General features: G+C 38.8%; 1 pseudogene; it reads left to right on the top strand.

Moving 5' to 3' along the window:
- Positions 1–878: 878 nt before the first annotated feature.
- The window catches only part of LOC149203997 (glutamate--tRNA ligase, cytoplasmic pseudogene), a 34,017-nt pseudogene continuing 10,410 nt past the window's right edge, over positions 879–24,485 (top strand).

Here is a 24,485-nt window from a genome sequence, read left to right as displayed (position 1 = left end):
TGAATTGGGAATACCCACCCAAGTCGGGTCTTCTTCTCACAGAGATATTCCAGTCAAAGACAGAATTTTGTTGCTTGTTGGGAGAAAACAATTGAAGGTCCAGACATTGGAATTCTTCAATATGGGTATACAGGAACAGATAAAATAGAAAGAAATAGTAACGAAAGTAAGAAGAAGTGGGAAAAAAATGAATATGAAAACATATGGCCACGGATAGATAGAGAGGGATGTTGAGCAAGAAACTAGGTTGTTTCATTTTATGCAGACACCACACAATGGCCTTATTTATCATGTGCGAGCTATCTTCACCCATTAAACAAGAAATTACAGATAGGAGGGGTCGAACGGGACTCCTATAAGAGGGTTATTGGGAAAAAATCCTCTAAGGGAAAGGATTTAAATTCAAGGGCAAATATTTGGTCCAAGAAGGATTGTTGTTCATCGGGAGGGAGAGTAATGAAGTGATGAACCAGGGTAGCATCGGTGAATGGATGCATTATGGAAGAAATAGGGAAAATTAAAGCCCTTTGGATCAAGGTAGGAGTTACTTATAGGATTTTAGTCCCTGAGGTAGAAACAAAGTAGTTCTTATCTTCTTCGTAGGTTGTGACAAGCCGGGATATAAATTCAGGGAAATGATGAACTTAAGGCGTGATTTGAAAATACAGACCAGAGTGGACAACCCTAAAACGGACTTCTTTCCTCACATGGTTAGCAAACAGTTCAAACCGAAGGTCAACGAGTGGATAAGGACAAGCAAGGTTTGAAATTTGACCCTCGAAATCCATTAAGGGATCAACACCACGAGACTTGACCTCACAGGTCTTAAGGGTTGCGAGTGAATTTTGCTTCATTTTATTGAGCGAATCAAAGTAGAAATGCAGGTGGTCAGGATTTCGAGTTACCTAGATCCTGCAGGAGTATCAGAAAGTGACATTGAAAGTGGTCCTTATATGTTTCAGGTGTGCAGAGCAAAAGGTCTTGCGCAGGTGACCAGGCGGGGGATATTTTTGCTGAGACTATTTAGTAGCTGTCGGGAAAGGTAGGTTTAAGGGAAAAGCTATTATATAGTAAAAAGAGAGATATTTTCCAAGTGGTGGGATTATATATTGCAGTAGGGGGTACATGGTGACTTAGGGTTGGTCATAAGAAAGGGAAGCGGAGAATAGGAGCAGGAGAGAACAATCACATTTACCTTTACCTTTACCTTTAGGCCTCGTCGCCTCTAGTCGTGTGGAACCAATGGGATGATCCCATCTAGCAGGTGGCCCCACCATGCTATAGCAGGCAATACTCTTAATGGAATGAGCCCTCTGCTTGCCCTCGAAACCAATCAGGACCATCGGATCAACGTTTGAATTTTCAACGTCAGCGCTGCTCCTTCCGTTAATTATCGTGCAAGTTCTGCCCATGGAGTTGGTTTAGGAGTGTCGGGGGTCCTAAAGGATGGTGATCTTGCTAAGAGGAATGTGCCCTTTACCAAGTGCTTTAAAAGAAATCATCATGCCCTCTGATCACTTGGGTCGTGTTTAGTTATGAACCCCCGATTCACACTACATGTTGCGCTAAGGATTATGTTTTGAAAGAGGTTAGTCCTTATGACTTTCCTTGAGAGTGATTATTCCATTTGTCTATGATTAATGCCGCACTATTTCAATCTTTGAAGAAAAATATTAGGGCTAGATATAGCATTGGCTTCGACTAGGGATGGAGCATTAACCTCAATGTACCGAGAACCTACAACTTGACATTTTCTCCTTGGGCTTGGAGTTTTATAACAGAAAACTTTGGGATGAAAGAAAATAGAATAACAAGAACTTTGAACATCATAGAATAATTACAGAAAACACATCGTTATTTACAATGAATTGGGAGAGGTTCCTTTAGTGCTAGAAATACAGTTTGAGAAACTGCCCATTTACTGGTAGTTCTAGTGATTCTCCTTCTAGATTTTCCGATAGAAAAGTATTGTTTCCTTTTGTTTCAAAGATTTTGAATGGGTTGAACCATAATGGGTCGAAATTTCCATGTTTTCCCTTTTCCTCCTTTCTAACATCCCACTTTAAAACTAAATCCCTTGGTTGGAGTGGTCTATCCTTTGCCCTCTTGTCAAACATAGATTGCATTTTCTGTTGATATTTAACCAATTTTTGGCTAACCTGCTCCCTTCTTTCATGAAGCTCGACCAGCTGATTTATCCTTCGGATTAAATCATTTGGTTCTTCTTTTGCATCTTGCAATATTCTGGCTACTAGCATTGAAAGTTGTATTGGGAATATTGTTGCTTTGTCATCAACTAATTCAAAAGTCGATTTTCCTGTGGATCACTTAGGAGTGACCTTGTTAGCCCATAGAGCAAATTTTAGCTGAGAGCCTCAATTTCTTTGATTCTCTGTAATTATTTTCTTTAGGATCGTCACCACCGTCTTGTTGGAGGACTCAGCTAGGCCATTTCCCGGAGGGTAATATGTACTATAATGACCAACCGTAATATTAAAGTTTTGACAAAAGCTAATGAATTTGGCCGACTTAAAGACCTGAGCACTATCAGTTATAATTTTCATAGGGCAACCAAACCGGGATAAGATATTTTCCCCCAGATTTCTTATAACCACGGAGTCAATTTCATTCTGGTTTGGGATGGCCTCCACCCATTTTTAAAAGTAATTAGTGGTTGTGAGTATCCACTTATGTTGACCACTGGAAGGAGGATGTATTTCTCCTATGAAATCCAGTCCCCACTCCTTGAAGGGCTCTTCAATACACACAGGGATCAAAGGGAGGGGAGCTAGCTTCTACTTTTTAGTAAAGATCTAACATTTCTAACAAGTTCGGACCTGAGAGTCAACCTCTTTGAAGAGTGTGGACCAATAAAAGCTGGCCTTCATTATTTTGTGAGTTGTGTTTTTTGAGTTGTAGTGCCCCCTGCAAACACCATTGTGAAATTCCTCAATTACATTTTGAATTTTAGTCTCCACTAGGCACAATAGTAGAATCCTAGTGGGGTCTTTCCAATAGAGCTGACCATTGGATATGACAAACTTTTGAGCCTATAATATTAATGTTCGGTACTTGGATATGTCTATTTTTAGTGGGAACCCTAAAAACAGTAGATAATGGATAATATTCTTATACCATACTGATTTTTCATATTTAATATGAATCTTTTGGATGGAAGTTTTGATGTTTGATTGTTGCATTCCTGCTTCATCTTCTTCTGTCAATAAATTAATCCACATGGCCTGGAAATTGGATTCTGATAGGATTTTGGCTAATCCTTTCCCTTTGATGAGCTTCGTAGGCTTAATGTCCAAGTCATATTCCTGAATCTTAGTGATCCACCTTCCCCTTTTTCCCTTGTTGTCTCCTTGTACCAAAATGTCTTTAACTGTTGTTGTTGAAACATAAGCTATAATGTCAGAATGTAAGGCATAAACTCTAAAGGCCTTCAATGCCTTGACCGGAGCATAAGCTTACTTCTCCAAGATGTTGTATTTCCATTCATCTTCTCTCAATACTTGACTAAAAAAGGCTATTGGTTGTGCATAACCATCCTTATTCTTTTGTAACAGCACATCAAAAATAGTATGAGGGAAAGCAAAGAAAAAGATATAAAAAGGTGTTGAATAATCAAGGTTGACTAACACGGGTGCTTTTACAAAAGCTACTTTGGTTCTAGAAAAGGATTATCGTGAAGTTGGGCTCCATTTTACCTCATTCTCCTCTTTCAGCATGTCTGTAATACCTTTCACTATTTCAGCATAGTTGGGTATAAATCTTCTAAGAAATTTGGTCCTTCCCAAAACCCCTGAATCTCCTTCTTGTTCCTTGGTAAGGAGATGTGATTAATAGCCTCCACTCGCTCCTATGCCACTATGTGTCCCAACAATTTTCCTTCACTCAGAGCAAACTGAAACTTATTTGGATTCAGAGATAGTCCAAATCTCTTGCATTTTCCGAAGGTGAGTTTTAGGTGCAAGATATGCTCCTCATCAATTTGGAGAAAATTGTGATGTCATCTATGTAGACCACTACAAATTTGTCTTTTTCTCCTACGAATGTTATATCCATAGCCCTTTGAAAAGTTTTTTCGGCGTTTATAAGTTCGAATGGCATTCGGGCATACATGAAGGTTCCCCAAGGTGTGGTGAAGGAAGATTTCTTTTGATCATCGGGGTACACTGCTACCTGGTTGTATACTAAAAAATTGTCCATCATGGACATCCGAGCTTAGCCGAATATCTTTTGTAATATGTATTCCATCTTAGGTAGTGGGTAGTTTACCTTTAATGAGACACTGTTAAGGTTTCATAAATCCACACATAATCTTATCTCTCCATTATTTTTCCTAACTGGAACTAAGTTTTCCACCCACTCAAAATATCTCAAAATATCTGCCTAAGATTTTGCTTACAAGGTTTCATTCCACTTTTCAAAGGAATCTTATGCTGAATAATGTTAGTATCAAATGTCTTCAAATCATCATACGACCAAGAAAACACATCTTTATAGAATTTGAATAGATTTAAATACTTTTTTTGTATTATGAAGGGATCCCTTTTGACAGTTTGATCATTCGAGGTTCATCCTCTGAGCCATTGTTGCAGTCTTCCACCTGTTCATCAGCTCCTTGTTTGGCCAGTTTTGAGACTACATCATTTTTCTTGAATAACTTTTCCAGAGGAACTAGGCCATAAGGGATAGTATTCCCCTTTAGCTGCAAAACTCTGTGTCCTGCAATATTTTCTTCCCAAAGAGTTGACTTCTCTTCTGTTACATTTTCATCTTCCTGGTCAATAGCTAAATTTGAGAATTCTCCAATGACTTCTATAAAATGTTTGATTTGTTCACCATCATCGAACACCTACCAATGTCTCACATTATTAGGTACAGAGGGTTTGTACCTAACCTCGACCTCATACCTAAGAAGAGGATTTTGGGGTGGCTTAAAATTTATGGAAGCTACAGCAAGTGAGTCATCCATTTGATTCCCTTCCTTGGGTAGGAATTGGACGTTGAATGCCAGGAAGAAGTTGTCCATCAAGTCCCACACCTCATTTCTATAAGCCCTTAGCCTGGGGTGTTTAGTCTGACATTGGTTTTTTATTTGCTTTACCACTAGCTCGGAGTCTCCATATACAGTCAAACATTCAATTCATATTCCTTGTTGCTTGCAAGCCAAGTAGTAAGGCCTCATATTCTGCCACGTTATTTGTTGCTTCAAATTCCAATTTAAATCAAAAAGGGACCAAGCTACCCTCTGGAGATACTAATAGCACCCCTGATCCATTACCTTCCCTGGAATTAGCCCCATCGAAGTATAGCATCCATACTTTTCCACTATCTTTGAGTTGATCATTTAATTGGACTATTGAAAGTACATGAGTTACTTCAAAGGTAAAGTCATATTCTTCTAGCATTAGACAGGAGAGATCACTCTCTCTCTCGTACACAGGAGTATTATTCGAGCCCTCAACTTTGGTAACTTTTTTAATTAGCCTTGAATCTCTATGCAACCTTCTTTGACCCCCAAGATTTGGACAGGAGCATGCCAAACCTTGCAGGGATATCTGCTACCACAGTGTCCATAACTACGCTCTTTACTAGGATCTGGTCCAAGCTCACCACTAGGTCCTTTATCATTCCCAAGCATTTTACTCTCTTAGAGTCGAAAGAGTAAATGTCTTTGTAAGGTCTAGTTATCTGCAGACCCATTTGCTCCATCATTGTTAATGGCATAATATTATGAGAGGCACCTGAGTTAAGCATACAATTATAAAGTAGGAGGTCATGTATTACAAGAGTAACATAAAAGGGTGCAGTGGAGGGATCTTTCTCTTCAACATGGGGTCCAAAATCTACCATTAGTCTTTCTTCTTGAAGATTTAAACAGTCATGTGAAGGGGTTGAAGTGGATGGAAGCATAAACTGGGAGACTTGAGCTTTATAAGTGTTTTTTTTTAGGAGTTCAATTAAAGGAATCGGGATTTTGAATTTTTCAAGTTCCTTTTGAATATTGAAGACAGATGAACCTTTTTCTGCACTACCAGATTCTGCTTATTCTCTATCCTTTTCACAACTTGCTTAGAGATGAGAGGTGCCTTCTCCTCTTTGAGGAATTTGGGCTTATAAAAAAATTTATTTAAGGAATCCTTTTTTCTGAATATTTGAATCTAATGGTTCTTTCCCCTTGTCTGAGGGTCTAGGAGTCTCTTGAGAAGAAGCACCTTCATTCTGGTCTTGTTCTCTTGATATCTTTCTAAGGGACCAGAGATCATACTTTATATGCATCTAGCCTGCATGAAGTCAGCAAACTTCTTGAAGTAATCACCTATCTCTCCATCGTTCAACGTTGCTTCCGAATCATGCCCTTCTTCTTCATGAGTTATGATTTCTTGCTCCCCATCCAAGAAATAAGAATACAAGTTGCCTTGAATTTCATGAGTGTCTTGTGACTGCTCATCCGAGTCACCCTCTATGTATAAAGGACGAAGAATATGGTCCTGATGTTCCTTCCTTTCTCTTTTTAGTATCTGTAATGGTGGTCTTTGGTATTAGGAATTAAAGCCTTGATTAGAAACTTGAGCATTCTGTTTTGGGAGACTTTTATTTTCCATTTCCAACTTAACCAATTTATTTGATAATATTTTTATTAACTTATCCATTTCTTCCAACTTTTGTTCATGGGACTCTTTTCCATGACTAGAGGAAGATGCTTCCTCTTTTCCCTTCTTCTTTTCTCCAGGATCAGTCTTGCCTCTCGACTTTCCTGTGGATGTGAATTTGGCCTCCACCTCGAAGGAATCAATCTAGATCTAATCCAAAGTGCGAGACTTCCTTTCCCTTAGTGTGAAACCAAACTCAGATTCAAAAGCCCTAGCAAAAATTACTCGGCCAGCTGCCTGGGGAGGTTTGATTTCAATAGGTAGATTGTTGTATTGTTTGTTAAACCATTTTATAAATTCTGAAATATCTTCATCCAGTTTCTTCTTTATGGCATTGAACTCAGTGAGGATATATCTGTGATATCTCTTTTCTCCCCACTTCTGCATAAAGGAGTTCTCCAGCTCTTCCCAAGTGGAAATGGAAGCATCTGGTAAGGATTTAAACCACTTTCTAGCCTCTCCGCCAAGAGATTGAAAAAAGAGCCTCAATACATCATCTAAGTGATCGACATTTAAATTCTCTTCAAATGCACAAAAGATCTCTATATGTCTTTGTGCTGAGATATCATTTTTTCCATTGAATCTGGGCAAGAGATTGAGGTGATCTTATGGGATGGCACTTAGAGGTTAAGGCATGTCTAATGGAGCATATTTTTTCAATAGGAAGCCCGGGACATCCATTTGGAGTAATGGAGATGGTGTTAGATTTACCTGGGGTCTTTGTACTATGACAAAAGATGAAAGAGTAGATGGACTGAGACTTGTGGAATTATTTATATTATGAGTAGGATTGTCAGTGAAGATACTTTTTTCCTTTTCAACCTCAAGGAGAGGAGGGAATGAGAAGGAAGGAGTATTTATTGAAATTTCCTCTTCTTTGACTTCTGGGGGAACGGTATTGTGTATCGTACTTCTTTCGAAAGGATATATTAGGACTCTAGGAGTAAAATTTGAGCAATTAATGATGGCGTGCTGAGAGCTAGATGAGGAATCTTCAAGAAATGAGGAGATAGTAGCATCAGTGGTAGGGGTTTTTCCCTTCCAAACTCTCCTATAGATTATTCTTTCCGGATGAGATACAGATGGTGTTTTTTGTTGAGAGGTATCTGAACGGGTGTGGGGTCTCCTAAAATCCAGGATGATATTCTTAATATTTGGACAATGGAGTTTCCAAGGTGATGAATCTACAACTCATACGTATTTTCTCACCTCAACAGAGAGTGCATGAATTTCGTATCCCGGGGGGGGAATTCTCTAATATGTTCCCTGATGATGGTGCCATAAGATGTTGTCGATCCTGGAGACAGTCTCTAGATTGCAAGGAGACCAGTGCCTAGGACATCCATATTTGGTGCATTCTTATTATTCTCTGGAGGATTTAGAGCACCATTTTATGTCACGTATAATTTAAGTTTAGTTGGTTCAAAACAACTTCAGAAAGACACAGCGCATGAGTTCTTTATACACATGAGATGCACATTGATATAAACTATCCATCAATGGTGGCCAATATCATTCGAGGACGTATAGCTCATTTGCTTAGATGTATATGTGACAACAGAAGAAATAAAAGACAAAATCCATCATATAGAGCTTGAGAGATCAAATATTTTACACATATATGGATTTAGAGAGAAATGACAGCCAAGAAATAATGGTGGATGCTAAGACACATGGAGTGCATTTAAATATCTGACTTCCACAATAAATACAGGCAGTCTTCATCAATAATTTAATTCAAATGAATCTGTATTTAAGGGGAAACACATCTAGCAACTTCTTAACATGAAATTTGAGATGAACATGAGCATCTCAATTTGCTTTCGAGCCTTTTCAAGCTTCTTCAAACATTCATCCATGTTAATAACATCTCAAAAAATTTGGACTCGATACTTCACTGCAGCAAAACTTTTTTTCCCTTTATTCTGCTACATTGGCTTGCAGCCCATCATTTGAAAGCAAGATTATTCAAAAATACAATTAATATTAATAATTACTAATAACAATGCCAAATACGTTATCAAGAACATATATTAGGTTACTAGAACATGTAATGGATTAGGGAATACAATTTGATCTCCTGATATTTTAAGGGTTTGCACAAACATTCAATAAGCAATAGAATGTAATGTTCCTAATGAAAAATTAACAGTGATAATCAAGCAAATGCAATAAATTCAACACAATAGATATGTACACATATCAGAGAACCAAAATGAGTCAGAAACACGCCAAAATGGGCCAATTTTATTATATGGCTGGAGGAGTACAAAATAGATTGCAGTGAGCGCACCTGGGCTTGCTTAGAGCAAGCTACAAGACCTAGGTGGATGAATATAAACTTCCCAAACGATGCAGAAAGCTCCCCAACAAATGACTGCGCAGGCCCTTGAAGAAGTACATTGTTGGCCGAGTTGGGAGACTTGTTTGACCCCTCAAATCTGCCTAGAAAATTTTGCCAAATTATTTTTTAGATCCTTGTCAAAAACTCAAAAAAATGCAGAAGGGGTTTTGGCAAATTCTACTAACTATCTGGGACCCAAAATTTCAGCTCTCTCCTCCCCATTGGTTTCCAGATAATTTTGCTATTTGGAGCACCAAAACTTCCCGAAAAATTCTGCAAAATTAAGAGTCAGCTCCTTGACCCCTGACTGTCCAAACCCAAAAATGTTTTGAGCTAATTTTGACCTCTCGGAATTACCCAAAATTGGTGCTAGGCCCTCCTTAGTAGAACTAGAGACCGCGTCCCCAGTGGCTCTATGGCTCTATCTGCTGCAAACTCTCTCCTTATTTATTCTCAATCTGCAATAGGAATGGTCTAGGAAATTTTCCCAGATGTAGGGGAGAGGTGTCACATCAAATCCCGACACAAGATAATTGTTACTGAACCCAAACCCACAAAAACATTGTCTAAAGACCCATTGCGCAGGCCCTAGGAAGATAATTTCATTCCCTTCAATAGCAGTCATTTCCAGCTCCAAAACTTTCCACAAATGTTGAGCTCTCCCTCAAGCAACTCTGTTGATTTTCTCTGGGCAAAATACCCTCGGAAGCTAGCTGAAATGAGTGGTACGATTCCCTACTGCGTCCTCCTTGGAGTACGAATTGGTTGAAGGAATCTCCTGAAATGTGCTGCAATACTCCACAACCCTCTCACCAAAGTAGCAATAGCTTTCCTTCCTAGGGTGGCACTCTAAGTCCACCGAAAGAAGGGTGAATTCTCCCCTTGGAGAACTCTATGCTAAGCAACACTAGTGACCCAGCTAAACAACTTGAGCAACAAAGTAAATAGATGAGTGAAAAAAAGACCCCAATAGCTTCTATGCTCTTGCTATTTATATTTCTTGCCTCCTCATGTGGTTCCCTCCATCCAATATTTCAACCTCCTTCCCTTAGCAATTCAATTTTCCCAAGGGGTTTGAATTCCCCATTTTTGAGTGGCCCCACTTCCCACTACCATTTTAATATTTCATTTTTCTCTAATGTTGGCGACCTCCATCTCTCCAAAAATTAAGTGGGGATTCCCACCTACTTTTCCTAAGTTTACATGCCAAAATATTTCCCAACCCCCAATTGCAAAAATAGAAATTCATTTTAGCAAAATTAATTTAATTGGGGACATTACATAGAAGTGTAGAGAATATAAACATCCTATTTTATTAATGTTCTTCGTTGATGCTTTGTGATGTGAGAATATAAACATCCTATTTTATTAATGTTATTCGTTGATGCTTTGTGATGTGGCTTGTGGAGATAAATCCTCGTTGAGGAGATTAGTGTCCAGGCTTCTAAGTTTTCTTTTAACAGAATTTGTTAGGAAGCAGGCTTTTCGTACAAATGAATCTTGAAGTTTAGAGTTATTCTCTATAACCAGTAGACTATGCCTTGAATAACTAACGACTCAAAACTTAAAGGGTGAGAGGTTTGAATTCCTGAGCATGTTTGAATTCATGAAGTTAGAACTAGAATAGAACTGCTTCAAACAATTATGCTTAAAGGGATGTAACAATACTTTTGATTAAATAATCCTGAATATAATGAGTTTACTGGTATAAGACAGTAGTTGTGATTGATTGGTGATCCTAATTAAACAAGTCAAGTCAACACATTTATTAATGCTAAAAATTCTTAAAGGCCCTCTTCACTTTCCCGGATTTCTAGGTTTTTTGCCATGCTGATTTTACTTTGTAGACATTCGTGGTGTCTGCGGGAATCACATTTGGGTTTCATGGGTCTCATGTAGACGTAGAGTAGATAGTTCCGCAGAGTTTTTTATTTTCTTCCATGGCACTGCGGAGAGCGAACGACAGCAGACAAAAAAACCGAGTGATTCATTGATAGAGTAACCTCAGAGGGACAGCGGAAGACTTTATATTCTCCCGAATATTGCCATTTTTGTGCTCTTATATGTATTTTTAAAATTCTATTGCTTATTATTTTTAATTTAGATAACATCAGTTTTCCGTCCAAAATTACAGACTTTCACCACACTGCAAAATCCATCGGTTGATGGAAACGATGCAAAAAAGCTAAGTTTCGGAGACAAGTCAGTCCGACATGAAATGGTTGTTGAGTTAAAAACTTAAAACTCGAAAGACAACTAGTGGCGTCAAGATTCGAATGGAGGGAAGCCAGGGGGAAGCAGCATCATTGGCAGCCATTTTCGAACAAAATGTAATAAAAAGAGACCTAGATTTAGTTTTGACTTATAGATTGGAATTTTAACATATATTTTTCTTCTTCTAATTTTTATTAATTAACTTTAAATTTAAAATGATATATAAAATTTATACAAATGATATATATATATATATATATATATATATATATATATATATATATATATATATATATATATATATATATATATATATATATATATATATATATATATATATATATATATATATATATATATATATATATATATAATTTTAAATTTAGTTTTGTCTTAATAATCTTAAAATATAGGTGTGTGGGTGTAAACTAATGATGGTTTTTTATGAATGCAAACTTAAAAAACAACAATTTGTTAATTTGAAGAGATAATTAAAAATTAACTTGAATATATGGTAAAAGCACAAAATGTATGAAAATGATTTAGCTTTAATATATATATAAATATATCAATATATAATTTTATTTACAAAAATTGAGTGAATTTTACTTATAGTATTTGTTTTTTCATGCAAATATAATGCATATATATTATATTCCTATCGATGTTAACTTTGAGTACGTAAGCAGAGGAATTCTGCTACAAAACTTTTAGAAGTGTAGAGAATACCTTAATCACAATTTTCAAATTTATAATTTCAACTTAACTTTTAGAAGTGTAGAGAATACCTTAATCACATTTTTCAAATTTATAATTTCAACTTTATATATTTTATAAAATTATGATAGCCATTATATCTTTATAAAATTATGATAGCCATTATATTTTTGAAATTTCTTGGATTTCTGTTAGTAAAAGGTTCTTAAAGTTATCAAACAATTTGCAGGTCTCACTCTATAATAGTGCTTAATATAATTTTTATAAATGATTAAGATCGAAGTAATTGAGGTATGCATTTTAACCGCATTTAACATTTTGATATGTCTAAGTCAAAAATATATATTTTGTGTCTATTATTAATTTTATTATATTTTTTAATATTATTGTCGTATCCTGATCCTGGATTTTAAAAAAACTAGCGAATTTTCAAAAAAACTCAAAAAATTAGTGGATTTCAAAAAAACGGATCCGAATGCTGGTAACTTAGATTAAAATAGACCTAATGCCTTCCAAAACATGTTTAACATCTAAATTGTTATCATAAGGGTTTTCTTAGGGCTTAAGATAATATAGAAATTAGTTGAATGAATAATTTTAAAAGTATTTTTTACACGCTAGTCTACTTCAATGTTTATATTGAGAAGCCATTAATAAGTCTAATAAAAAACTATAAAAGGAGACCAAATGCCTTCCAATAACATAACATCTCAACTAATCTTTCTTTCTAAAATTACTCGACCTTTCTGAGGCAGCGAAATTTTCTGAGGAACTTCTGAGGCAAAGGTTTGGACCTCTTGAGGATAGTTGGATTTTGTTTAGGACAGATCATATTGTGAGCTTAAACTCGGCTTGAGGTAAGCATTTCAAAAATTATTCTGTTATCTTTTTTTAATTGACTTGTAGTTGTTAAAGTGAAGGCATAGGCTTTGTAACGTTTATATTGAGAAGCCCTTAATAAGTCTAATAAAAACCTATAAAAGGAGACCAAATGCCTTCAAATAACATAACATCTCAACTAATCTTTCTTTCTAAAATTACTCGACCTTTCTGAGGCAAAGGTTGGGCCCTCTGGAGGATAGTTGGATTTTGTTTAGGACAGATCATTTTGTGAGCTTAAACTCGGCCTGAGGTAAGCATTTCAAAAATTATTCTGTTACATTTTTTTTTAATTGACTTGGAGTTGTTAAAGCGAAGGCATAGGCTTTGTTTTATAGTTCTCGACCCTCATAAGAATGCTCACTTAGGTCTGCCCTTGTCTTATTCTAAGGGCTACAATAGATTCTGGCCATGCTGTGTGCTTATGTTAGGACTGTATTTGTGTAGGTTTGTCTACTTACACAAATTAAACTCTGTCCAGAGATGACTTTACGTATTTCTGGGCACAAAAATCATTTAGATTTTAAAGTACTGTTAAGAATGCATAGAGTGATGCAAAGAAAACATAACAAAAGAAGAAGGAAATAGACTGTAAATATATCAAGAACTAGAATCTTTTTTATTAATGAAAATGTCTTACAGGCTTCATAGATTTCCTGATGCAAAAATAGTGCTAACCAACCAAAACTTCCATACCATTCTCCCTGGTTCTTCATTATTTTTATACATTTTTGGGGTAACTGTTTCAAATATAAGTTTGTAACTAATTTCTAATTACTTAATAACTAAAATTGTATTTAACTAACTACTATAAAATCTGTTATATTAAGTCCGAGCAAAATAAAAAATATTAGCTTCGACATAACACTTGATATGCGTATACCTTCACATTTGCGATGTCGGCTAGGTGCACTTGGCCCACTTACTATGACACTGGGCACACGAAATCACCAAATAGATACACAGCATCGTGGTCCCATTAACAATCAAACCCTAGTGCAACAATGGCACATGGGAGAACAAGTACATGGTGCAACGAGGTACAACAATAGTACTTGGGACAGCAACGATACTTGGTGCAACAAGTACATGGTACAGTCATGATTGGTGAAGCATGATGAGATGCAGCATAGTGATGATGGGTGTTGCATGGTGCAGCATGATGATGAGGAGCAGCACAATGATAGGTGCAACAAAGCGATGGAGTCACCTTGGAGAATCAGTTGAAGCAGCATGTCTTCAACTGAGTTCAACTACCTCATGTATCATCTTCTTAGAGATGATCTATGCTCTTATTTAGATAGGTCAAAGTGTTGACTTCTGTTGTAAATGTATTCTCTCTCTCTCTGCTGAACTATTGAAGAACATATAAGAAGAATTGATTAAGATTTTCCCCACATTGGGGTTTATCCATGGCTAGCGCCACATCTTGTGTCCTCTTGTCTTGGCTTGTCTTCCGCGATCTATGTTTATGTTCTATCTGCAATTTACTTTAATGCTGATGTGATTGCTAAATATTGAGCTAACTGTGAAAATTAAAATATATTTATCTAAGCATAGAACATACCTAAAATTAACATGGTATCAGAGGTGAGGTGAAGACAAAGCCCAAGCAAGAGTGAAAGAGAAATCACCGAAGACAGTTGGGAAAGGACAAAAGGATCAATGGATTCCTCATCCCTCTTCAAATTCACTGAGGGTGAAATCAAAGCAGAGAATATTATCAAAATGGCACAGTGGAAGCTTCTGATGGCCTACCTAAAGATCACTTCAATGGGAAGTTTGGATCTAAGGGTGGAAGGAAAGGCAAATGCCTTGTTTGTAATAAGTTCAGCCATTATGCAAAGGAGTGTCCGAATGGTAGGGGCACATCACTTGATGATGATAACAATCATTCCAGGGACATCTTCAATGATCAGAGGAATGATAGGTAGTGCAGGTCATCAAGGAAACGACTGACTCTTCAAGAAAGCAAGGAACCCCGGGTATGAAGAATCAAATGTTGTTTTTGATAAGATAAAGAAGCGTTATCTTGTATTGGCCCTCTCCTTCAGACTCTTTGGGAATCTGGCTTATTGATTGTAGTGCTTCAAGGCACTTCATCAGATAGAAGGGTGCTCTCTCTAATTTGGTAGAGATGGAAACAATTGTGGGATTATACTTGGAGTCGATGCCACCTATCCCAAAAAGGGTGTAGGGAATGTTACCCTTCAATTGGATAAGGGTAACTCGATTCATTTACAAGAATCTTTTTATGTACCTGAAAGAAGAACCTGGTGTCCATTTCGGCAATGGAAGTCAAAGGTTTCAGGGTGGCATTCATCGATGGAAAGGTACATGTTTGAAAATAAAATTTTCAAAGATGCTTTTACTCATGGGTTCAGGGTTGGCAATTTGTATCAAGTTTCAGGATGGTACATTGGGGACCATGTCAGTTGACACACGTCATCTATAGCACCATAGGTCTGCTTATTGTGGGACCCTACCTGATGTGAGTCAGATAGTGTCAGGGATGCCTGAATTCAAGAAGAGCATGAAGGTACATGTTAGAGATGTACCGAAGGAAAATCCTACAAGGGGACCATTCCCCTCATGTAGAAGGTCCACAGGTTTGGAATAACCCGAGGGGTTTGAGATTCATGATCGAGAATCTCATGTATGCATGTGAAAGAAAGCCCTCTATGGCTTGAGGCAAAACACCCCGGGCTTAGTTTGAGAGGATTGATAGCTGTTTGATGAAGCTGATCCAAACCATTGCTTGAAGGTTGTGGATGATAGACCTCTCATACTGGCACCTTATGAGGACGACCTCTTTCTGACAGGTGCAGACCCTTTCATTTGCAGAAATAAGAGGGAGTTGGATTCCGGATTTGGAATGGTGAACTGCAAGCCCATGACTACCTCGATGGAGCTTAACTTTCAGAAGTTATGTGGTAATGATGCCAGACCAGATTTGGGAAATGCCTCTGAGTTTCATAAACTCATTCGCTTTGATGTTCTTGGTGAACTTTCGTCCGGATATATGTTTTGTAGTTAGCATGTTGGGCTCATATTTGGTTGAGCCTCACTGGATTGGTGCCAAGAATCTTCTGAGATATCTTTAGGGCACAATCTCTCATGGATTGAGATACACTGCCAGAAATGTGAAGCTGCATGATTATTCGAATGCTGACAGAGCAGGCAGTGTGGAGGATCGCAAGAGCACTTCTGAGTGTTGATTCTCTTTGGGTTTTGCTCGATATCCTGGATGAGCAGGAAGCAGAAGATGATTGCTTTGAGCACTGCTGAGACCGAATACATAGCTATGAGTATGACCTCGTGTGAAGCTGCCTGGTTGCGGAAGCTCTTCAGTGAGCTGTTTGTACACATGATGGATACCACTGTGATCTTCTGTGTCAACCAGGGGGGATTCGATTATTGAGGAATCCTGTATTCTATGATTGCTCCAGCATATAGACGTCAAATACTACCTTATCTAGGATATGGTACATTGATGAGCGAGGAGGCTCCATTGCATTGAGACTGATGTGCAGGTAGCAAACATTCTATTGAAGCCCTGGGGAAAGGTCAAATTTGTGACTTTCTCGAACGACTTGAAGTCATTGAGAGACCCTCTTATGAGGGTCCTGCATGTTGCATGCATTAAGCTTTGGGAGCTCCGGGGGGGGCTTGGGGTACTTCTTGGAGCAAAAGGCGACCATAGGGCGACTCACCCTCCCCTAATGGTGCGCTATGTACAGGGTGAATGGTTCAGCTTTCCCCTGCGATACCCCGTGGCGACTTAGGGACAGGATGAATGGTTCTCCTGTCGAGGCATCCTACCCATGCAGTCTGAGACTCATGGGAAGTACCTCTCATTTGGCCAATGAGAAAGGAAATGAGGTTAGGGACCATAGTAGTACTATTGATGGAAACATCGTTGTATCTACTGTACTCCCTATACTAGGATGACCTCCATTGATCTGGGATCAATGAAACTGATATGGGATCAGTAAGAGTGGTTTGAGACACTCTCTTGTGATATTTCTTTGGGATCAATGAAATTGACTTCGAGTTAGTAAGAGTGATATGACTCACTCTCTTGGAACTGATCTGGGATTAGTAAGAGTGGTATGACACACTCTCTTCATATGGAACTGACCTCGGGTCAGTAGAGAATGGTATGAGACATTCTTGATTAGTTCTTCTTCTTCATGGTTTAGCATAGCAACGTAGTGCAGGGCACTGATGGCAGAGATAGTACAATCTGGCAGATCGATCAGCGGATGGAGTTCTCCCTAGTTGAGAGGCAATGTTAAAATTGGCAAATAGGGCCAAACTCAATGTGGGTCACATCTTATTTATGGCAGCTGATATTTTTCTTGGATCCCTCTCATCGAGAGGTGTAGGATTGATCTAAAGATCATCCGATTTCGATAAGTATTCATGGAGTTATGAATTTATTTGTGTTATAAGACAATTCGTCAAGGTCGGCCAACAACTAAATAACACCCACATGTGCTCAACGTTTTAGTATAAAAGGAGATGACTTGAGAGTCATTTTACACACACTTCACTCTTGATTTCTCTCCACTTGTTTTGGGTTTTAGTGGAAGAGAAATCTAGGAGGATGAAGCCCTAGTAGCAGTCAAAAGGAAAAGGCTCTATGCTGCCCTAATGGAGATTAGATCATAGCCATGGAAGGGACCTCTACGCTGCCCTAATGGAAGTCAAATCACAGCTATGGTAGATACGCTAACCTAGAGGAGCCCTTACCTCTAACGCAGTCATTCTAATGCAACTATGGAGGAAACCTCAACAAGATATACGTTGCCTTATACGTTGGGCTATGATGCCCTAGACGCAGGCCTATGATGCCCTAGACGTAGGCCTACGAAGCCCTAGATCAGCTTGCCAAGAACGCTGGTTGTTTGAGGGACCAAAAGCCTAAACAGGAGGGTTGTAAGTGGTGTAATGGACAGCAAGTAGGGAGGATTTGTTTGGGAAGAAAATCTGCAGTCCTGGAAGCTTAGACAACCAAGTTTTAGGGCTGTAAAAGTGGTTAGAGTCAGCCCTAACCAGAGGGCCGAGATTATAGAGGAAGGTACAGAATTCAAGGACAAGGAGGACAGCAGATTGTTGATAAGCAAGGTATGGTTGTTCTATTGTTTTGATGCTTTTGCTAGTGGATAGACAGTCCTAGTTTTAGGAAAGATTTGAAGGACTTCTTGAAGGTCTGTTGGAGGGCAGGAGTAAGGTGTCTTTGCAGCCTTAGATCAGCTTGCCAAGAAGGACGTTGACAGCTGAGTAAAGGGACCCTCATGTCGTGACTAGGCCGCAGCTAAGGCAGCATTTGAAGGGCTGTCTTAAGGTCATTTCAGGTGGCCGAATTATTGGAAGGAGGGCCGTGAAGCTTTGCTAGAGGGCCGAGGCAAGGTAAGTATGTTGGGTTGCTGTAGGGATAGCAGCAATGTTGGGTTGCTGTAAGTATGTTGGGTTGTTGTAGGTTACAATGGGTCAGCAACAAGCACAGTGCTGCCAACAATCATAGGAGCAGCAGTTACTGACAGTGGGACAATTGTGCTAGGAATGTGACAGCAAGGTGACCCATGAAGTTTGAATGCATGATAGTGCAACAAGATGCATGGGCAGCATGATAGCATGATGGCATGCTACAACAATACAACTGGAACAACAACAATACAATTGGGACAGCAGTATGGCAAACATGGAATTGCAATGTCACTAACAATGGGACAACAATGCTAGTAGTGTGACAGCATGGTGCAGAAATGGCACATGGGACAGTAAGTACATGGTGCAAAAAGGTGCAACAATAGTACTTGGGACAACAATGATACTTGGTGCAGCAAGTACATGGTACAGTCATGATTGGTGAAGCATGATGAGATGCAGCATAGTGATGATGGGTGCAGCATGGTGCAGCACGGTGAGGTGCAGCATGATGATGAGGAGCAGCACAACGATAGGTGCAGCAAGGCGATGGAGTCACCTTGGAGAATCAGTTGAAGTAGCATGTCTCAACTGAGTTCAGCTACCTCATGTATCATCTTCTTAGAGATGATCTATGCTCTTATTTAGATAAGTCAAAGTGTTGACTTCTGTTGTAAATGTTATCTCTCTCTCTCTCTGCTGAACTATTGAAGAACATATAAGAAGAATTGATCAAGGGTTTCCCCACGTTGGTGTTTATCCCTGGCTAGCGCCACATCTTGTGTCTTCTTGTCTTGGCTTGTCTTCTGCGATCTATGTTTATGTTCTATCTGCAATTTACTTTAATGCTGATGTGATTGCTAAATATTGAGCTAACTGTGAACATACCTAAAATTAACACAGATCTAGTGTGGTAGCAGATATGTTTTGAGGCCGGATCCAGTTTGCAGCAGTTGAGGTTTTATCTCAGCTATTCTCCAGTTATTCATATGGCCATGTAATATTGATTTTATATTAATATAATAAAAGCTGGGATTTGCTGCATATGTTTCGTTTTTTGTCGAATATTTTATCATTGTTGGTTTCCGGGTTTTATTTGTTGGTGCATATTGGTGTAATCTTTGTGGATTTTTGATTAAAAACTAATGACATAAATTTTATAAAGGAAATTCCCTGTAATTTAATGAAGATATCCAGGCAGGATATTACAGGGGTATCAGAGCTGGTTTTCCTGCCAGATTGAGCGTTTATTGCAGATTAATTTCAAGTTGAGATCATGGATTAATTTTGAAGCTCAAGCGAGGGTTTCAGGAGAAACTAACATTCAGTGATCCTCCATAATCACCCTAGCTAGAACCTCATCAATTTTGGTCGTTCCCTATAGCCTCCCTAGTTGGCTTAATATTGTGAAGATTTTCCAGTGTTGAAGGAGATGAATCAAATTTTCTTTATAGGTTGGATTTACTTGTGGTAGCTGAGTAGTGATGCAGGAAATTCTTCAAGAAAGCTAAACTATTTTTGGAGTCACCATCTTCCTCAAGGTCCAAGTTATTTAGAAGTTGAGATCCACCCCATGGAAGAGCAAAATTATCTATTTATGAGGGCTAAAATTGCATTTCTCATTGAGGCTGAGTCTTTTCTTACTTAAGGGCCAAAATCTGTCTTTGAAGCAGGTTGAATTCACAAATTCTTGGGAAATCGAGGCTTAGCGTCTAAAGAGGCCAAATGTATCCACCCATGGTGTGAAACTATCGAAATGCTATAAGACTGAGGCCGAATATACTCTGGTGTGAATTGCTATATGATTTTGTCATCAACGTGCACGCCAGTACGAGCAAAGATTATAGAGAGAGGGTGCCAGCATGTGCAAAGGGAATAAATTATTAGAAAGATGCTGAAGATCGAGCTGGGTTAAGGATGAGATCTACGAAGGGGCTGAGTCTGTGTATTTTGCGAGCTGCAATTGTTGGATTCGTGCACACTCAAGTGGCCATTTATTTCAGTAGAACGACCAAAGCAAATTGTTGAGTGCAGGAGCAGAACAAAGGAGTCACATTACTAATTGTTGAGTTGAGTCAATTGCATGATAGCTGGGGGATGAATTTACAGTGAATGTCTTGGTGGCTGTCTACCTGAGACACTTCAAGTATACTATAAAGATGTAGCATATCCCAACGTAAGCATAGAAATTGTTATATCAGGTGGAGTTTATAATCGTGCACTCAAATTGTTACCCTGGGTGGGATTCACAATCACCAGGACCAAGGACCTGTCCAAATTTCATCATGCAACATTTGAGTTCTTTATTGATAATTTGGGCGGAGTCATAATCCTGTCACCACGATAGAGAGCTGCATTTCTTATCACATGGACAGAAGGGGAACTTCTACGGAGCCTAGCAGTGATAGGGACTCACTTGAAAGTTGAGTTGCTGAGGCCGAGTTTGAAAATTTAGTATATCGTTAGTTGAATTTGAGTCGAGCTACAGAGTAGAAGTTGGTTTGGTGAGTTGAAGACCAAGAGCTATACAAAGGTCAATGCCAGTGCGCTGTTGCAGATCCGTAGGTTGAATCTTGTGAGATGGATCGAGAAAACTGTAGTTGCTTGTGTATGAATTGTACTAATTGTTGATGCCTATGCGTGGCTTATGAAGCTGAAGTTGTCGGAGTAAAGTCTGAATTAAGTGGTTGAGTTTATTGTTAAGTCGAGTCTGCAAAGTACGCGATGACAAGGATTGATCTGCACACTGAGAGTGTGTAATCTATTTGTTGATCATTGTCAATTGGTACTCGAGTGCCATGTATACAATATGATTGGAGCTCACAAAGAACACTTGTAGCTGATAGACAAAGCACTAATCCTGAAAAGTGATAACAGTCCTAAAATGATGCAGAGGTAGAGTATGGACAGGGGATTGATGGCTAACAGTATGTTGTTGCAGATGTCCAGTTCGGTGATTGTTGGCCAGAGTATTTAATTGTTGTTGTTTTAGGGATTGCCATAACAATGAATTGTTGAATGTATAGTTGGTTGAGAGATGTATATGCTGGCAGCATGCTAGAATGTTATGGTTGTCAGTGCAAATGTGTATGGATGTGTAGATGTGAAGCGTATTGATAGTTGTTGAGTTTGTGATGCAAAGTTCCTAAAGAAGGTAAAGTTTGTTATCAATTGGAGACTGAGTGTTCACCATCTTCAGGGGCCAGGTATATTCTATTTTTATGGGGACAAGTTCTCTACTTGAAGCCGAGTGTTGTAGCAGAGGATTGTGTTACTTCCTGAGGCAAGTCTGATCATCCCTGTATCACTGAAGTGTGCCAGATTTGTGCCTAGGTTTATCAATTGACTTTCATCCATTGCTGTTTGCAAATCAAATGTTTGACAAAATCTATGTGCACTAAATGTTGAAGAAACTCCTCAAAGAAAGAATTTTAGCTTTGGTATAATCATTTGCCAGAGGATTGTTGAATATCAAGCTTATTAATCATCAAGAAGGCTGAGTTTCCTTACTATTGTAATCTTGTAGAAGGCCAATCATTCCTCATGGGCTAGATTTGGGTTTGACACCTTGATGTAATTTAATGTTAATCTGCCTTGCAAGTGTGGATGTATGGCTGAGAGAACTTTGTTGATTGAGCTAGCCCAAAATGTAGAGTATAGGACATAGGTTGCTACATTGTTTCTAGCTAACAGTGAGATCAATATATTCCTCAGAAAAATTTGATTACATTCATTGTTTTTGTAGTTTCTGTTGCTACTGGCTGAGTTTGGTTGTTATTATGACATCCAATAATTGTATTGCTCTCCGTCTGTACATTTAGATATGTATGTTTCTATGGTGTCATACTGTCATAGTTGTTGAGTAGTGACAGGATAGAGTGTAGTTGTTTAGTCATGTATTTTGTCGTGGCAGAGTTGAGTTACAGAGAGGTTGCATGTGTTTTTGGGTCAAAATATTGTTGAGTTGATTTTCTTGTGTGAGATGAAATTGATTATAGAGGGATGTTACTGGAGCATAACATATCCTGTCATTAAACTGCTATTCGAGAGTACATTTGTTGAGTCATCTTCTGTATTGTTGCTACTATAAAGTGTTGATGTGAGTTATTGAGTAAGTTTGTTGCTAGAATAATAGAGGAATTTGCAGGTTGCAAATTTATTAGCCCATGGATGAGTCATTGAGGCAATTCGTAGCCCATTGTGCAGAACCTCTCGTTAGAAGAAATTTGATGAGGAAAATTTTTTAAGGGCTCAAATCAGGGAAGGATGAGGAGCCAAAGTGAAAGCAGTCTCTAGAACTCCCAAGGAAGAGCAAAAATCAAATGAGAAGAGAGCAGGTTTGTTTCACATGTCAAGAAGCATTAACACCATTTCATAGATGTAAAGTTACAGGGGATAGAGAAGCAGATGAGACTGTAAAAATTGAAGTAGAGCAAGAAATGGCAAGGAACTCAAGTCAACTGATTATGGGAAGGGTTGAAGGGTCCATGGTTGGATAGGAGTTACATGCGGAATGCTCTAACTAGCATGATCTCGAGGGGGGCATGACCCAGAAATGGTTGAATCACATCATGAGGATCACGAGTCTACTCTTTTGGAGAGCCCATTGAAGGTTCAGGTGATAGTAATGGATGAGATGGGGTCCTTTACTATAGTTGAGTCCATTGATTTTCACGAGGATACCTTTGAAGAGCATGAACAATCATATGGAGATGATGATAACAACCCACCTGTGCATCCATGTTTAATGGCTGAAGGGGATGAGCAACAAATTGGCCCCATATGTGAAGAAGACCAAAGAGTACATTTAGGGATTCTTGCAAGATGAGCTACTAGTGATCCAGCATGAAAAGCACATAAAGGAGTGTGAGTCAGATGAGGAGGATGATATGCATAGTATGCATGATGAGCCATATTTAGAGAGCTAGTTGAAGGCTCAAGTTGAAGACATGGTGGAGATGGTTGAGTATCCATATTTGGTTAACTTCCACCCATTGATGAGGTGCAAATAGATGCAGAGGCAACTAGCAAGGATGTAGTACTTTCAGACAATAGCCACTGGGAAAAGATTGAGAATTTTAGGACTAATCTTATGGCATTGAAGCAAAAGATCTAAACAGTACGAGGCACCATCTTGCAACAAAACAATAAAATTGAGGAGCTTAGAGTGGTGTGTGCCGAGTTAGCGCTGAGTTGTCTAGTGTTGAGGGGCAGCTAAAGTCCCTGGCAAAGCAGTAAGAGGAGTACATTTGGGAGTTCCAAAGCAACCCTCTTTAAGAGTACCTAGATAGGGCTTGTAGCATTACCATCCCAACTCTATACATTAGGGAGAGAGGGGCAGAGTTTTTGAGACAGATCATGTTGGTTGACCGGGCAGAGCAACATGAGTTGACCATGGAGCAACAACGACATGGTGGACTTACTCCATGCACAAATGTTCATGCATTTGATCTTTCCTGGATGGTTTAGCAGGAGATTATGAGTTGGTATCCTATTGATGGGACGATTTTTGGGAGGACATATTTGGCCGAAAGTATAGCACAATTGGAGCTGTTAGGTATGGGAAATGATGATTGGCCATGGTGGCATTGGGATCCAGGTGGATCTATTGATGGCAGGATGAGTCATATTGGTTTGGGATCCAGGCACTGAGGGATCCATTCATGGTTGGTTGGCATGGAGGCATGGTGTCGCATAATGGTTTGTATGGGATCCTGGTATTGGTGTACAAATATCTCGACAGTGGTCAAAGGCTGATTACTTGGGGGAAAACAATCTTGGGGTGGGAGGACTTGTAATGTCTACATTTCAGTCTCCCTTATGATGCGACTAGGACAGATTTCCATGGTTGGTGACAACTTGGTCACGAGAGCGAGATGTCATTATTAGTGGGCCTGAAGGGTTTTGGAGGAGTCTTACAAGGTCTAACAGAGTTTGCTTGGCATAATTCATCATCAGGGTCAATTTCGCACAACTTATTCTTGGTTCCATTGCATTTTGACAATTCTCGTAAAATGAGGTTATTATTAAGCATACCTTAATTAAATACACATAAGGTGTGGTTTTGGGAGTAATATTTGATGAAAAACCTTAGTGTAATAGCTTGTTGGAATCGGAATGAAGAGATCTATAGGATGGGATGGTGAAAAGTGATTTTCAATGGCCAGAGAGATCGTAGAGGCGAATTACGATTTTCCTAGATTAAAAGTGACTTTAATTTAGTCACTAATTAA

Source organism: Pinus tabuliformis, chromosome 1_2, assembly GCF_031772625.1.
Source record: "Pinus tabuliformis cultivar Carrire ecotype Pingquan chromosome 1_2, CPIR1, whole genome shotgun sequence".
NCBI classification, from domain to species: domain Eukaryota; kingdom Viridiplantae; phylum Streptophyta; class Pinopsida; order Pinales; family Pinaceae; genus Pinus; species Pinus tabuliformis.
The sequence above is the reverse complement of the archived record's forward strand: the minus strand, read 5'-3'. Positions and strand labels throughout refer to the sequence as shown.